The following is a 17,601-nucleotide window of genomic DNA, read 5'->3' on the forward strand; positions in this document are numbered from 1 at the left end:
CGTGAGGTTCGGTTACCAACTAATGAGCATACTGTAAATCCTCTTCGTGTGTGTGTGAGAGAGAGAGAGAGAGAGAGTGCACACAGTGCTTACATATACTGTGTTTACGGGAATACTCGACTTAGCATTTTGATTTATTTCTGTGTTTATTTGGCCGTTTAGGAGCACAACCGGAGACAAAGGCTATGCTTGTTCGCCTTGCGCTCGGAGCGCGCACACAGCATCCTGTCAGTAGAATTCAGTTCTTTTTCGCGACTTATTGCATTTTTAATATTTATTTTCAATATAAAGCACATCCTGCTCTTTTCTTTATCATTCATTCATGTTTTGTAATTAATAACTTTAAACAGAATCATCAACTGAAATATGCGCGGATTGTCAAAAATACGACACATTTCTAGAACATAAAGTACCAGTGGCCAGCGGGTGAAATGTTTTGAAATGTATCTTTGTACAGCAAAGCACCCGTTTCAATAAAAGGATATATGAAAGTTTATATAGCCTACTTTTACATGTTCGCTGCTGTTCTAAAATGGTTTTCGCCAGCTTGAATCCCAGTGAAGGAGCTGTAGGTTAGAAGCGTAAGTGGTTAGTTGATTGCTGTGGTGACTCGTGGCACTCACGAACAGCACTGAACACGCACTTTTGCCGGTACAACTTGAATATTATTATTATTTACCACATAAAGCTGCAGTGTGTGCGACCGACAGTTAAGTAGAGAGGTTTATATAAAAGAGTGACTAATAATCAACATTTAAGCTGATTAAAATTATATTTCATCTGCAAAACCAATGCGAACTTTAATAAAGATTCGTTTGGCTATTAACTTTTAAATGCATCATTATGAATTAATGTGAGGAGAGTCTCTGCATGAAAGACCCACGACTGGCAGATCAACGTTCTACTGTATTTCTCTCCAATACAGTAGGAAATTAAATTAAATTAAATGTGGATGATGTTAACTGTGACAAGATGATTGACATGCCATTTTATGGTGACAGGATGCATGTAACTAAGCCTCAGAGAGCAGCCATTAAAAATACTATTTTATGACATAATTGTATGTTCCAAAGCTTGTCTACTATTCCGCTACACACTCAAAAGTATGAACTTTTTATTCACAAAAAGAGTACATACTTTTAGGGCGTAGACGCAGCATATGTCACTCAAAGTAATAATTTATAAAACTTTAAATGAGATAATTTGGTAACCATATTGCAATCAAAAACTTGTGTAGATGTGCAACTTTATAATTCGGAGGTCAGTTCTAAAAGGCTAAATTTGGCAATATCTTAAAGTGTATTAGAAGAACAGAGCTATGTATTATTTAAATGCCTATTTGGTTTTCTTTTTAGCCTTTCAGTCTGTTGCCATTTTCAAATCTCAACATGACATTTTATATCTGTGTTTGTTTAGAAGAGGAAAGCAGATTGAATATTTTTGCAGAGTTAGAAAAGATTTAAGCAAAGAGCATGTGCAGTTGACATTTAACAAGAGAGGCTATATATATATATATATATATATATATATATATATATATATATATATATATATATATATATATATATATATATATATATATATATATATATACAGTACCAGTCAAAAGTTTGGAAACATTACTATTTTTAATGTTTTTGAAAGAAGTCTCTTATGCTCATCAAGCGTGCAGTAAAAAAAAAAAAAAAAAAAAAAAAAAAAGTAATATTATGAAATATTATTACAATTTAACATAATGGTTCTCTTTTTTAATATATGTTAAAATGTAATTTATTTTTGTGATGCAAAGCTGAATTTTCATCAGCAAGTACTCCAGTCTTTGGTGTCTTATGATCCTTCAGAAATCATTCTAATATGATGATTTGATACTCAGTTATTATCAATGATGGAAACAGTTGTGCTGTTTAATATATTTTTTTTGGAATACTTTTTTCAGGATTCATTGATGAGTAAAACGTTAACAGCATTTATTCATAAAAACAGCATTTATTCAAAATAAAAACATTTCTAACAATATAAATCGTTACCATCACCTTTTATCAATTTAACGCATCCTTGTTGAATTAAAGTACTAATTTCTTTAAAAAAAAGTTATTGTTCCCAAACTTTTGAACGGTAGTGTATATTGTTACAAAAGATTTCTATTCTAAACAAATACAGTTCTTTTTAACTTTTTATTCATCAAATAATCCTGAAAAAAAGTATCTCAGGTTATAAAAAAAATATTAAACTGTTTCCAACATTGATCATAAATCATCATATTAGAATGATTTCTGAAGGATCATAAGACACCAAAGACTGGAGTACTTGCTGATGAAAATTCAGCTTTGCATCACAAAAATAAATTACATTTTAAAGTATATTAAAAAAGAGAACCATTATTTTAAATTGTAATAATATTTCATAATATTACTGTTTTTTTTTTTTTTTTACTGCAGGCTTGATGAGCATAAGAGACTTCTTTCAAAAACATTAAAAATAGTAACGTTTCCAAACTTTTGACTGGTACTGTATATATATATATATATATATATATATATATATATATATATATATATATATATATATATACACACACACACACACACACACACACACACACACACACACAAACACACTCTGCAAAAAAAGAAATGTCCTCTCACTTTCTACTGCTTTCTTTTCCAGCACATTTCTTATTGTGTGTAAATATGTGTATAAACATAAACAGATTTAACACCTGAGAAATAAACTGAACAAATTTTACAGACACTTGGTGAACAGAAATGTAATAATAAGTCTCTGAACAGAGCAGGGGTCATAGACATTTCATATCTGGTGTGGCTACCGGCTGCTTTTCTTTTTTTTGCTCTGGCCACATCTGTAGTCCTCATAACTTCCTGCAGCAGGTCTATGGTATGTTCACGTAGGTGATCAGGAACTCTAGGCATCCTTCTCCTGTTTTTTTCAGACTCAGTAGAAAGGTCTCTTTACAGTGCCCCTATTATGCTATTTTAAAGGTTCCTAATTTTGTTTTGGAGGTCTCCTACAACAGGTTTACATGCATCAGAGGTCAAAAAACACTTTAATTTTCTTATAATACAAATTGTCCATCTCCTCATTTCTCAAAAATTCAAAAACGAAAAAAATCCCTCCTTTCCGCAAACCTGCTCTGCTCTGATTGGTCAGATGGCATAGTCTGTTATAATTGGTCTACTGTTTACAGAACGTTTCAGAAACGAAACGCCCACTACCATAACTAAATTCCAGCTATGGAGGTTTCCTAAAGTTCAGCAATTGTACACACTGTAAAAGAAAGTCACAATGGTGTTGTTTTTCGCATATCAATTCGAAAGCAAGTCCAATAATTAAACATTTGAAGAACTAGTTATCCAACCCGTCCCTAGATCGCAAGGACGACTTGAGCAGGACATTTCTCAGTGATTCGTTTCTACTCAGTTTGTTGTACCTTAAAAGATGTTGCAACTTTAATTCTTCTACATCAGCATTAACAAGTGTTTGTCCATCAACAAGCCAATGTGTGTATTACTAATTGAGGTGCACATGTGGGAACTGTTATAATAACTGTATCAATGACAGTGCATACTATAGCCGAGCATTGATGTGCATGACTGATGTAACATTAAAGTTTGTAAAAACAAATCTCGCTCCATCCTTTATCATTACTCAAAATAGTAAGAACGACAGACAATCTGCATTGACTGACATAGTTTTAGGTAACAGTGGGCCCACAGCTGATTAGCAGAAGTATTTCAGTAAGACAGTAATAACATGAGTTAGCCGGATCGCCAGAGGCCTACACAATATAAAACACAAAACCACATATTTTGAACACTCGGTAGAAAATTTAACCTCAATAATTTATTATACTTATCGGCTGTGATTCAGAGAAGCAAGTTGGTCCAAATAAACTGAGTACTGTCCCATCTTTAATGGATAAGCCTTTTGCAAACACCGCATTGACATTGTGGAGATTTGGGAAACAATCGTCAAGGTTATACTGCTATCGCTGCGGTAATTTTAACCATTGACTTCACATCCTCATCCTTTGGAAGGGTATACAAAAAGAGGTAACACTTTACAATACATGTGCACTAATATGCATTAGTTCATGCTTAACTAATGCACAGATAATCATGTGTTAATGTATGACTCATGAAGAACTTAATTGATTAATGATTAATGACTACTGTATCTGCAACTAATAAAGAGTCTGTATGATTCATAGATTAATGGGAAGCGTGCTTGGGTTTTAAACTTTGTTGGCTGAAGACCAAAGTTTGGTTTGGAGGCAAAAAGTGTACCAAGCACAAAGTTCTCTCACCATTCCTGATTTCTAACATGCATTCATCGCATTCGGCGTGGTCTTGCGGCTGTCAGAGCCGAAACAAAAGCTCCTGCTCTCCGTATGTTTTCCGTCGTCTCCGGTAACATTCATATGTAAATTGTGACCTTATTTCGGCCATTAGATCGAAAGATCTGAAAAAGCCCATACATTTACCAACCCATAGACCCTCCCCTCGAAGAAATCAGGACAGAAGTGGCTAAGAGAGACGGATTTAAACACCAGGTTTAAATGGGAATTTGTCTTCCTCGTCTACCTGTGATCTGATGAACCAAAGTGCATCTTAATACCAGGTGTAAACAGGGCCTTACAGACAAAAAAAGAAAACCAAAATGTGCTCTTCCTCCAGCAAAGGACTGTATTTAAATAATGCGCGGCATCATTTTATAATGCACTGTAAATGGCACACAAACCTCAACAATGGTGAAAACTGACAAATCATTTTCAGATAAAAAGATATACTCATGAGCTTTACAAATCAAGCTGCTAAAAGTGACAACAAACAAAAACAGCACAGACATAATCCACTGGTAATATAATAAAAGCTCCATGTAATTTATTCATACTTGGTGCCATCTGTAGAAATACAACCTAGATACTGTACAAACACAGCTAATCGTTTTAATTCTACAGCAACATTCTGTTAAATGACTTCCATGGCCAATTTCACAAATGAAATATAGAAAGATCTAGAACTAGTACTGTAAAATTACAATGAAAGGAAAGTATCTAGAGCCAGGATTACAAATTCACACTAAAATGTGTATTATACAGTGTATGTAATTCCTAGAAAGCTTTTCCTATGCTGATTTAGTGTATGATTGTTTGCTTGAAACACAAATAAAACAAATGCCTTATTACTTTTGTTTCATATTATCATGTCCCCAAATCGCTGATGTAAGTGTGAGTTTATGCCTCTGCTCAGCTGTGATGAGATGAGCGCCAGCTGGAGATTACATTCCTTCAGCAGAGAGTTTTCTGTCTTCCCTTCTGTCATACTGAATTTCTATCATACTGTAATTCCTCTCTCTTGTTCTGCTGGAGTTTGTACAGTATGCAACATTCTTGGCCTTAACCTCAAACACACACTACTTATGCTACACATTTAGTGAATGAACAGAAGCCTAAAATGAAATTACATAAACAGCTAATGCTTGAAACCGGAGATGCACTCCAGTTTGGCACTGCTGCATCATAGGAGGACTTGTGCCCGTTCCAAACATCAAATTGATGCTGTCTTATATATAATAACCTTTTGGCTCGATTTATGGCTGCATCACATGTATCCTTTGCAAATAATGCAATCCACTGTGAAACTATCCACCTCCTCCAGCACCACATGACTAGATCTGCTATGGGGATATTATGGGCCCTATGATGCACCCAGAGCAGTTATCATTTTCACGTCCCGCACCACCTTGTTTAAAGGTCCCATGACATGCTATTTTTTGTAGGCTTTAATATAGGCCTTAGTGGTCCCTAGTACTGTATCTGAAATCTCTTTTCAAAAATTCAGTCTCAGTGCAGAATTATAGCCACTACAAGCCAGTCCCAGAATGAGCTTCCTTCAGACAGGCCGTTTCGGTGTCTGTAGCTTTAAATACTAATGAGGAGGAGAAAGGCGGCGCAAGGTGGAGGGTGGGTGTGGCCTTGACCATCTGCGGCAACGGTAGACCATGCATGTTTACATTGGATATATTGCAATGGCACGGAGACACGCAGTCGTTCAAGCATTTCAGTTTGACCCAGAATCTGATCCAGATGGAGAAGCAACGGATGAAGAAGTTGCAACTCAGCGGCTCCAGCAGGACGTTTCCGAATGGTTAGTTTAAAATATTATGTCTGGATACGGTACTTTATTCGGATGGTTTACAGTTATTATCATGTAGCTAACGCTAACCTACTGTTGCCTTTTCACGGGAGATCTGTAACATCTGTAATTTATCTTATTACAATTACATCATCAAGCTCTGCGATCTTGCAATGCGGATATCGCGCGCGCCGTATAACCAACAGGAAAACGGTTATCCAAATAACAAAGAAGTGTACAACACTCGCGTTGCAGTGTGTGTATTCACACACATAAACTGCATAGCTGCATAGCTAATGTGACAGCCACATTCTACGTGTAACAGTCAAGGCAAACATAAACAGTAAAGCAACACACTTATATATCATTAGTTGACTTACTGTTCCGAGGTGTGTAGCTGAGCCAAAGAGAGTGATCCAGACTTTAGTTTCAGACGTTCAGCAAGCCCAGCTCTGTATTGACCCTTCGGTGTTAATTTGTACATCCAATTATTGAGCAATTGTTATGCTTCGCTCGCTCAAAAGCCATGATATCTCTCGTGGACAAACTAAAATCGCGCGCGCGCGCGTTCCTACTTCCTTCCTAGCTCATTTTCTCATGGGCGGAAAATATTCTCTGGGCGGGCAAAGCAGAGACAAGGGAGGTAACATTCCTCCTTATAACGTCACAAGGAGGAGATTCAAGATCAGCGCGATTGAGCGTCCATTTTCTCTAAGGCAGAGAAAGATAGCAAAAGCTCGATTTACACCGATTGAAATTTCTAGAAACTTGGGGACCATATACAGGCTAGGGGAACTCATATTAATGTTAAAAAACCTCAGAAAGTGAAAATTTCATGTCATGGGACCTTTAAATAGCAAATGCATTTGCACCCATCTGTGCGCCCATGGGCGTGCTGGTCTGAAAACGAGGTGTGTTCAGGCACATTGTTGGCGTGTTGCTATTATGAGGCAACTGAAATAGACTGTGCCATTGACCAACCGAAACCTGGTCGAAAGTCAATGGCACAGTATTTTTTTATTTTATTTTAAGGACGCATTTGTAATGTGAGTCCACAACGCACGAACACTCTGCTTATTACACACACAGGGACAAACTAGCCAAATATTAAAAATAAAAGGATTACAATGTAAAGGATTATTATTGTGTACATAAGGATATGGTGGAATCCAGCATGTCCTGTAGATGGTCTGCTTAAGTGCTTTAACCTTGCGCACGAGCAGATCCCTTTCCGCCATGCAAATAGCGAATCCGCCATGGCGCGGGCGCAACTGGCTTTTAAAGGGAATGGGAGATGAGACGCTGATTGGTTTATTGCACGTTACACCCAAAACACACCCAATACTCATTAAGAGAATAGGGACAACCCTTTTAGACCATTTTTCTCGTCATTAAATTATATCAACATCAAAGTGGATTCAGACACTTCTTTAAACCATGCGCTTAGATCGTTAAAATAGGGCCCTATGTGTGTCTATTTATGAGGCAGAATTTCTTACATGCTCACAGCAGCACGTCTTGGCGGAAGTCTTCATACTTGCTCTGCTGCTGCAGCAGCGAGATCGAAATGCTTAACATTTTATATCCGTTGTTTAGTTTAGCATCGACATTCTAACTTTGAGAGTTGTAATGACTGAGATAACAACCAACATTACATAAAAAGTTGTATATATAGTTCTTTACATGAGAAAAACTTAAAATGTTCACTTATTGTGCCAGGGCACCTGACTTTAAATCTAACAAGAAAAAATTGCAACTAAATTTGTCAGCTAGTGATTGTCATGCTTTTCCACTGTATTGAAACAAACCGCTTTGAACTTTTGATAATAACTAGTGGTGGGGATTTTGATACATTCAGAATAAAAATATTGATGGCACATGGCCCAGTTGGAACAGGCATAACACTTCTGAGTTTTAAAGTGGTTATTCAGAATGAAGATACACCTGAGACAGAGAACTAAAAACACAAAGGTGACTGCACAAAGTCAGTGAGGGGAGTCTGTATGGAAAACAATAAAATATCATCAGAGGACGATGAAGCAAGCATGTGGCAGGGAAATTGGGTCAGCACAGCAGGAACAAGCAAGAAAATAGCTGTCAGTTCAGCAGTACACCAATAACTCACACCATCAGCTCTAACAAGCATGCGAGAGGTGAGCGTTACAGTCCACTGGCTGCAGAGAGGTTCTGGAGGCCACCATTACCAATGCATCAAACACACATATACAAGCAGAAACGAGCCAGTCACTCTTTTGGCATCTGTTCAAACATGTCCTGGACTCAATTCCCTTCAGTTCACATGCAACCACATGAGAAGTCAAACTCTGAATAATTCAAAAAATAAATAAAGCCCCAAATCATGACTGACTCCTTGTTAAAAGATTGTTGCAGTACAGACATGTCCCAAGTTTCATATACTGTAGCCATGATTGATTTGAGTAACACAGGTATTACTTTTCATCCCTAGACTCAGAATTTAGTTTGTAAAAAAAAAAAAAAAAAAAAAAAACTGTAAATCACTGCAATAGTATACTATTGTAATGCTCTTACAATGGAAGTCTATGGGGCAAATCCACCAAAAATGCAGCTTTGTTAAAGCACCTAGATGAAAAAAAATAAATAAATAAAAATAAAAGTATTTATATATCTATTTATAATTCTTGCAAAAAATCTCTATTTGAACTTACTGCACATGGTCTCTGTCATAAAGGTCTAAACAGTACAAATTGTTCTTTTAGCAGAACTAGGCGGATGAGCAGGTTCATAACCTCCTGAGGCATGGCAGAAGAAAAACCTATGGATGGATTATACTCCATATAACTATTACTTTATGGTTAGCTACATCATGTCACTTCAGGCATCCTTGTGCATGTCATGCAAAAGTTTCCATATTTAAACCTTTAAATGGTCAAGACAAATTGAAATGCTTGATATAAATTTACACATAGGTAATAAGTGATTTTATCAAATAGTTTCTCATGTGTTAACACCCGCAATGTTTAATTTCAGGGCTATACATTTGAAATGGTGCAAGTGCACCTCTATGGTAGTAAGTGCATAATTTGTTTTATTCAGTTTTTTTTTTTTTGTAAAAATGTGAATGTTAATTAACACAGCTAGGTAACAAGTGACTTCTCTCTGCAGCATGGGATCAACCTCACAAACTGAAAGCATTAAACAAAGCAGGATCATTTCAGAATATTTGAAGCACTACTTAAGTAGATAGATGGTACCTTCAGCACATCTTAAATAACACACCATCATAATGTCACCTCCTACTGGCCAGCCCCACTAAAGACTTTGAAAAGAGCCAGAGAGGAGCTTCAACCCCCAAATTATCATACATGCATTTTAAATTCCAGATAAGCTTCTGCCTTGGCATATTCTTTTGTACGCGGAGAAGCCGGGATATTAAAAGGTGAGATTGTCGGTGGGGAAAGACTCTGAAGAGAACGTAATAAAATAACTCATTAAAAGTCTTCGTCTCATATGGTTTGAGATAAGCAGAGGGATAAGCAGGCGGAATTCACAGAGACAAATCAAAAGAACACACTTCCGCAATTCAAATGTAGCTCTCCCGTTCACCCTTTTTCAGAAACTGTGCGAATCTGAGAGCAGGAGTTTTTAATTGAGCTCCGATTTAATGCCTCTAACTACTGTAAAAATGAGGCCAAAACCACAGAGGATGGGCATAAGGCTTTCTTTGCTTCTCAACGTCCTGCCGCAGTCTCCAGAAACTGGTGCATGCGACTATTTCAGCTCACCAATTCACTGTGCCAAATTGACTGCCTGCCCAATAATAGCTGACTAATACGTCATGCACAATGATGAACACATCAAACAAACAGGCAAAAACAAAACCCTCTACAAAGTGCACTTAACTCATTGCCAAGCCTCTACAGACAGCACTTCCCACGAATCAAGTCTGCAGCGTAATTGCGCCCGAGGCAGGTAGCTGAGAGGGAAAATAGGGCAGAGAGAGAGATAGAATGGATATGAGACAAAAACGAGCGAGAGTGAGGTAAGTGCGAGGTGAGTGGGACGAGACAGGCAGTAGATTTGGGGTGAGAGATGTGTGTGCAGGTAAATTTGCGCTGATGGTAATTGCCGTACAGCTGTCTGATTTAGCTGTGAAATGGCCTGCCGTGTCCCGCAGCTGGGAGGGCGGAGAGCCAGGTGAAGCTAATGGAACAGCAGTCTGATTGCATTGAGCTGTCCAGTCCCTGGGCTCCATGAGAGTATGAGCGACCGGCCAGACACACAAACACTTGACCTTTGCGAACATCTCGGAGGGAGCCACTATCTGCAGAAGACGCTCGGCTGGCAAGGAACATACCTGGCCAGATCATTTATTAGATTTTGTTGTTAAAATGCCCTACGATTAATATTTATGCTGGCAGTCAAGAAGGGTTAAAGCCAGTAAATGCAGATGACTTGAAATGGCAGTGACCACCACAAATCCTAACCTTTCACAAACACACATAAGCTCTGATCCAACCCCTACTGAGCTGCCTAGACAACATTTTAAAGTCAATATGAAATCGAGACTCTATTTAAGAAAGTAAATAGTCCCTGGCGTTATTGTGAATGTTCAATCAGTAATATATAACCTGCTGTGCCTCTGAAATGAAATTTCTTTATTTTTTGGCTGATGCCATCACGCACGGGTATCATCAACTAATTCAGGGTGGAGGGAACAGTCACACCACACACACATTTAGGTCAGGTTTCATTATGGTATGGAAAATCCTACATTTCACAATACAATCAAATCCTATTCAATGAAGTCACACCTTTATATTCTCACTGAACATTTTTTATTAAAATTTTTATAGTACATCATATAGTCCCCATATAGTCAGCAATTTTATCCCTTAAAACTCTGATCATCAAAATTACATATTTAAATGTTTTTTTTTTTTTTTTTTTTTTTTTTGTTAAATAAGTTTGGTTTTAGTAGGATATCTACTGCTATAAAAAAGAATGGGATGATGACAGCCGTAATGGCGTCATGACTGACAGCCGTGATTGACAGCTTCTCTGAGCGAAGTAGTCACTGAAGCACCAACAGACTTTTTTCGGGATTTTCGGGAGGAGATTAGAGCTTTAATTCATACATCTACATACATCCTCTATGACGAAATACATGACTAGAAAAATAGTATGCAGGTGTATTTAAAATGTTTTAACTAATCATCTTGTAATGAAAGTCATTTCAGTTCTACTTCCTGAGAATGAATTAACATATGAAGTAAAAGACAACAATACTCAAGCACTGTAAAAAGTTGTGCCACAAACTCAACTGACTGGTTTCTCTCCTGTATGATTTAATGAGTCTCTTCAGACCTTAGAACTGTACATGATTTATGAGCTTCTAGAACTTCTGACCTCCTAACTGAATTCCTATCCACAAATTGATCATTTAAATAAAAACAGTATCAATAGAAATGAATAACACAGTTTTCTCTTAGTCTTATTAAGTGCAACCATAATCAAAGTACTCTCTCAATATTCAAAGTGCAAATAAAGACCACATTTTTCTTCAAGCATGGTACAGAGCTAAGAGATGGTTACAACTACACAGCCTGTACTCTGTGTATAGGCAGCGGCGGTGCTGAGCGCGCATTCTAAAAGATAAGACATTTGTCAGACGCTTATAGGCTCTGTTGTGATCTCGTCACTTGATCAGTGAACTCTTGATTTGTGCTGCACTACGAGCTCTGCAGCTCGTGTTCACTCTCAGAAAAAAAGGTACAAAAGCTGTCACTGTGGCGGTACACATTTGTACCAAAAGAGTGCATTTTAGTCCCTCAAAGGTACATATTGGTACCAAAAGTATACATATTAGTACCTAAATGGTACATATTAGAACCCTTTTAAAGGGTACTGTCCCAGTGACAGCTTTTGTACCTTTTTTTCTGAGAGTGTTGGATGAGCTGGATGGAATTGAAGCGACCGTTACCCAACTGAATTTAATTGTTTTTTATTTCTATAAAAAGTAAAACGACAGTGGAGGCATAATGTTAATGTAGCGATGGCATATTCTATTCTAACTTCACCCTCACACTCAGTCATGGCAATGTCGTGAGACAGCTTTTCACCTCGACTCCACTCCACTCTTGTGGAGAAAGGCATATAGTTCATCATAATATATGTCATACATATCATTCACCTATACTATATTGCTAAATGTGCATGATTTTTCATATCAACAGAAAAATATACCGGGATAACCTGACTTTGCTTGAGACTCGCAGCAGTTAATGATATGCAAAAGCCCGCTGGCACATTGACGATTGGTAACAAGGTAGTTTGTGATGTAAGAAACACCGTCGATTTCAAACCGTGTTTTTGAGACTGTCTTTGGTTCACTGCAGTTTAAAGGAGAAAATGGTGCAATTTTGCACCATTGGCAAATGGTGTTGACATATGAATGGTACGTGGCAATGGTGTTGCACATGGTTTGTCTTAGGCTAATGCATATTAAAAAAACACATAGACATATAAACAACATTAAAATCTTCACCACAGGGCGTTTTTAAATTATGTTATGCCTTGTTAGGCCAAATTAAGGTAGCTTTGCATGTATTGGAAAAGGCAATACCAGAATTTATTTCAATGAGTTCAGTGGGATGAAGTAAAATGCTGATTATAAATCTATATTTAAATTTACATTCATTAATGAAAAGTACAGATTGAAAATAGAATAATTTAATTTTAAACGCATTGAAATTAGAAATAAAAAAATAAAATAAAAAACTTTTCTTATTATAATTTTTCAATTGGAAATTAGAAACACATTGAAATACCATTGCCTTGGTATCAGAGTAAAGAGGATATGGTGAATGGCAGGGTTAAAAGTGAAGGATGACAGGGATTGAAAAAATACTGTGACTTCAGCCAAAAAGGAAAGTCATTTCAGAGGTAAAGAAAGCTATAACATTTTGGTGAAAGATTTTTATGAAAGGAATCGTTCATAATAAGACCAGGACAGCATATACAGAAAAAAAAAGATTGATTTCATGTCAACTTTAATGCTTTCATTCCGTGCATAGTTAAAGCTACAGAACTTCTATCCATGCTAGATGGATAAATTAGTCAATGGAAACCCAATAGTATCAGAGTTGTATTAATCTGTATGAGCGTGCATATACAGTACTGAGAAACATTACTAAGTAATCAACAAACCACCACTATCAGCTTAAGACAGCTGTGTACATGACAGGCCTGTGGCAACAGAGTTCTCCATCTCTACTCGTCAGTGTGATTCTACACACTGCAAATTACAGCAAATCAGTCCCCTAGGGCAAAGCCAACACTGAGCCACTGCTGTTTGTCTTAAATCCAAATGAATACATAACACACTGAATATTAAATCTGTCAGTATTTCTTCCAGTGGGACTGAATGTGTTGCAGTTTATGAGTGGATCAGTTTTGATACAGTCACCTACCCCAGAACACAATTTCACCTCACTCACGCACAGAAGAGTGTGGTGGATGTAGATAAGGCCACAAATATAATCTACGCAACTACATAAACAGACGAGTGGCCAACACGCAATCCTATGCCTGCATGTTCATACTTTTTGTTGTTCTTTTGGCACTTTTGTGGTTACAAACATTGGTACTCAAGGGAGCAATAGAGTTACCTTTAAATGTCAAACAAAAACGTGTGAAAACATAATTAAACATTTGCGTAGGGTGCAGGCTAATCATCTAGCAGTGTGGTAAGCTAGTACGCTGAGTGGTTAGCTTGAAATTCATTAGCATGGTCCATTTAGCCCCTGGTGGTACTTTTTTTTTTTTTTTTACCTTTACAGTCTGAAAAGTCCATTAAGGAAAATCTTGATAGGACAGGACAATAAATGAGGATGCACAACGCTAGTCTTGTGTGCTGCATTTGTCCAATCAATATCATTGAAACCACAAATATAATACAATAATATAACCCAAGGTTTACAAATATGCAGCGTGAAACGTCAAATTATGAATACCAAGGAATAATGGTTAACCTTGGGTAAAGTATGAGTGGTGTGAAACATGAAACAAGTTAACCCAGGATTACATTTACACAGGGTTTAGAATGACCCTGGGGTAAATATTTCAAGGGTGAAAAGCCCTAATCAAAAATATTATTTTTCTCTATTCAAAGGTAGCTGTGTATTCTGGCTAGATACACTGTAGGGGTCCGACGCCAACTGCAATTGAGATGAACGAGAATGCTAATCATTAGCTTTTCTTTAGGTAGACCTCCTTGGCTAAAAGTCACTATAGTCCAACTTGCAGCAATTCTTGCAAAGAGACCAAAATGTTGCATTATGAATTGTGTCCTGACACTTTTTTGTATGCAGCTACGCATGAAATTGATCTTGTGAAGCTGTAAATGTTTGCGTTCACGTACTTACATAGAGTTTCAGGCCTGCTAGCTGCAAGTGATGAAAAAGAGATATGGGTTCACTTGTAATACGTGTCATCTCTCTCAGTAATATCATATTCATTTAAATCCACAGAACAAAAACACTACTCATTTTCTGTCTGGAACTTAAAAAGAACACCAATTAAAGCAGCGTCGTTTGAGCCTCAAAAGCGCACAGAGAAAGAATGTTCCTGATTGTTCCAGAGATGTCAACTTCCGACTCATGTAATTATGAAACGACCATTAAACATCTGCAAGGCAGCAATCAAGAAAATTACCCTCTCTGCAATTAAAGTGGATGTATGAGACAGCATGACATTCTGATGGGATGAAATTCAGTCTGGTCCGCAGTCTTTCATCTCCCCGTTCATGCAGCGCTCTCTCTGTACAGTTGCTTTAATTAGAGTGTCTGTGTTAAATTGCAGGTGAGGGATTCGTTACTGCACAGATACGTAACGCAGGAGTCAACAGGTACCTGTGAGAAACACAGTGGTCAGGAAGCAAGATTCATTCAGCTTTTTCTAATTGGTAATTCACAGTGGTTCATTTGGTGATAAAGGGATCATCAGCAATTTCCTAGCAGGGAACTGAACATATTTCCAAGAGAACGAAGTTGAATCAACTGCCTAAAAACCAATGAACTTTGACTATTGAACTGTTTTACTTGAAGCTTTATCACTAGATTCATAGGTTACGTTCACACTATCAGTCCAAACCTGATTTTTTTTGTGTATCCGATTGGAATCTGATCTAAGATGGTTGATTGTCCACATTGTGTATCCCAACTGTTCAGATCCGATTTGTCTGTCCATGCTGCTCATTCGTTTTCTGGAATATCTGCATTGGTTTCTATGGCAATGGCCATAGATTTGGAAGGTATATGCCAAAATCTACAACAACAGCAAACACAACATGTTGTTTTATTTGGAAAGTAGCTGGACTACTGCATCTTCTGAGGCAGCGACAGAAACGTAGGAGGCTGGTATGAGCGGCTTTATTCCGTGCTGTCGGTCTCAAAACACGTCTCCATTATTTTGTTGTTTTTTGCTCGTCCAGCACTTTGCAACAACACAAACTAATCTCTGCAGTAACTTTCAGCGTGTTTCTTGTGACAACGTCTGGCGTTCACGTTTTACGTGTTGTGAGAAAGTCACATAAACCACACGAAATCCGATCAGAGTAATATATTAAGTGATCAATAGAGTGGTGGCTCTCAGTGCTATGTAGATTACTAACACATAATAGTCAGTTACTAATTTAAGATAACATGGCGATAATTGTAATTAGTAATGTTATTAATTTCATTGCATGTTAGATAAAATAATCTGCCTTATTTTTATTTCTTTTAGATTACTTTTTTACATAGATTTGAATAGGATAATCTTGTACCATATTTATATAAAGATACAACGAGAAAGAAAATATATTGCGTTTTTCTTATCAACAACATGAAGTGCAATGAACACCACTTTATGCCTCGGTTTCACAAACTGGGGTTCGTGAAGGCATTCCAGGGATAAAGAAAATAATTAATTAAATAATAAATAATAAATATTTTTAAATAAAACAATCAGAAAGATACAAAAGATATGACTATCTGACCATTAACTGACATAAGAGAACTGCAAACATGCAAATGTGTTGTTAAATTATTGACTTAATTATTACCTTATTAACTTAAAATCTAAAAAAATTAATTTGAAGAGGTTCTGCTGATAAAAAATAGTTTTGGAATCCCTCCATTGCATGTAAATACTCAAACTGGGGACTCAACTAGAATATTTTAAACTTATGTGTGAAAGGGATAAAGTTGGTGGATTCTGATTGGCTGTTCGTCTGATCGTGAAAAATTGTATGGCTCATAAACTAGATAAAAATCGTTCTGAAAGTAATTCCAATGACTATGATCCTCTTTGTCGTTATTGTTATAGTTGTGGTGTCGACTTCTTTATTCTCATATCGTTATAGTTATCATTATAAATAGTCATTAGCTATCTTTCTGGGTGTGAACGGTCTTTTATTGACCTTGCCACAGTCAATGGGGTTGTTATTTTTCTACATGTTGGACACTTAGAGCAGCCCTAGAGGTCCACTGTCCTGTACAGTTCAGCTCCAACCCTGATGTTTACTCTTCACTGTATCCATATTTTGTTTAAAGATTGAACAGATGATGATAGACCCATAATTCATCAGATCTATTTAAACACTCAACATGTTTCTCTAAGAAGGGTTTAATTACGCAAGTGAATCCTTGAAAAGCAGAACTGTAAATAACTGATTACTATAGCAAATTAGTTATTTACTCTTTCAGTGCACCGAGAAACAGTATTTGAAGATGCTGGGATTGAAATGTAGAGCGAAACTCTGATGTTTTATTTATTTGAAATGTAATTCCAACCCGCTACATAATTGCGGTGGCAGTTATGCCTTGTTTTCCTTCTCATTGTGGCAAATACAATCTACAAGCTAATTTGCCAGAGAGGCCTTTTATATTTTAATCAAATATTTATGTAGTAATAACCCAGATGACAAAGGGCTCTGTCTTTGAGAAGACCTCAAATAGCACATTAGTGTTTCTAGACGTCTCTTTATGGAACTGTGACCCAACATGGGCAGAACAGCAACAGAACAAGACTTTTAACACGACACTACATTGTTATTTACTGTTATCTATTTCAAACCCAATGCTACTTATAACAAGGGCCACATGGGATCTGCACGGAAGTCATTTACTCGCCCTCATGTTGTTCCATGTCATTCCTGTGCGGAACACAAAGATAGTCTGAAGAATGTTGGTAACCAAACAGTCTTGGATAGCTTAAGGCACCCACACACTACAAGATAATCAGGCCAATTTTGGGCCCAGCTCTCCCCTTCCGACAATCCAAGGTAAAGTCCAGATTATCTTGATGGTTCTACAGATTATTTGATCAGATTTTCCTGTTGTGAGATGTGTGTTAAGTATCCAACATGTTGAATATTTACGATACAAACACGCACACGCTGTAGATTGCCACGTGAAACGAAATG

The sequence above is a fragment of the Scardinius erythrophthalmus genome, assembly GCF_964197995.2.
Source record: "Scardinius erythrophthalmus genome assembly, chromosome: 22".
Lineage (NCBI taxonomy): Eukaryota > Metazoa > Chordata > Actinopteri > Cypriniformes > Leuciscidae > Scardinius > Scardinius erythrophthalmus.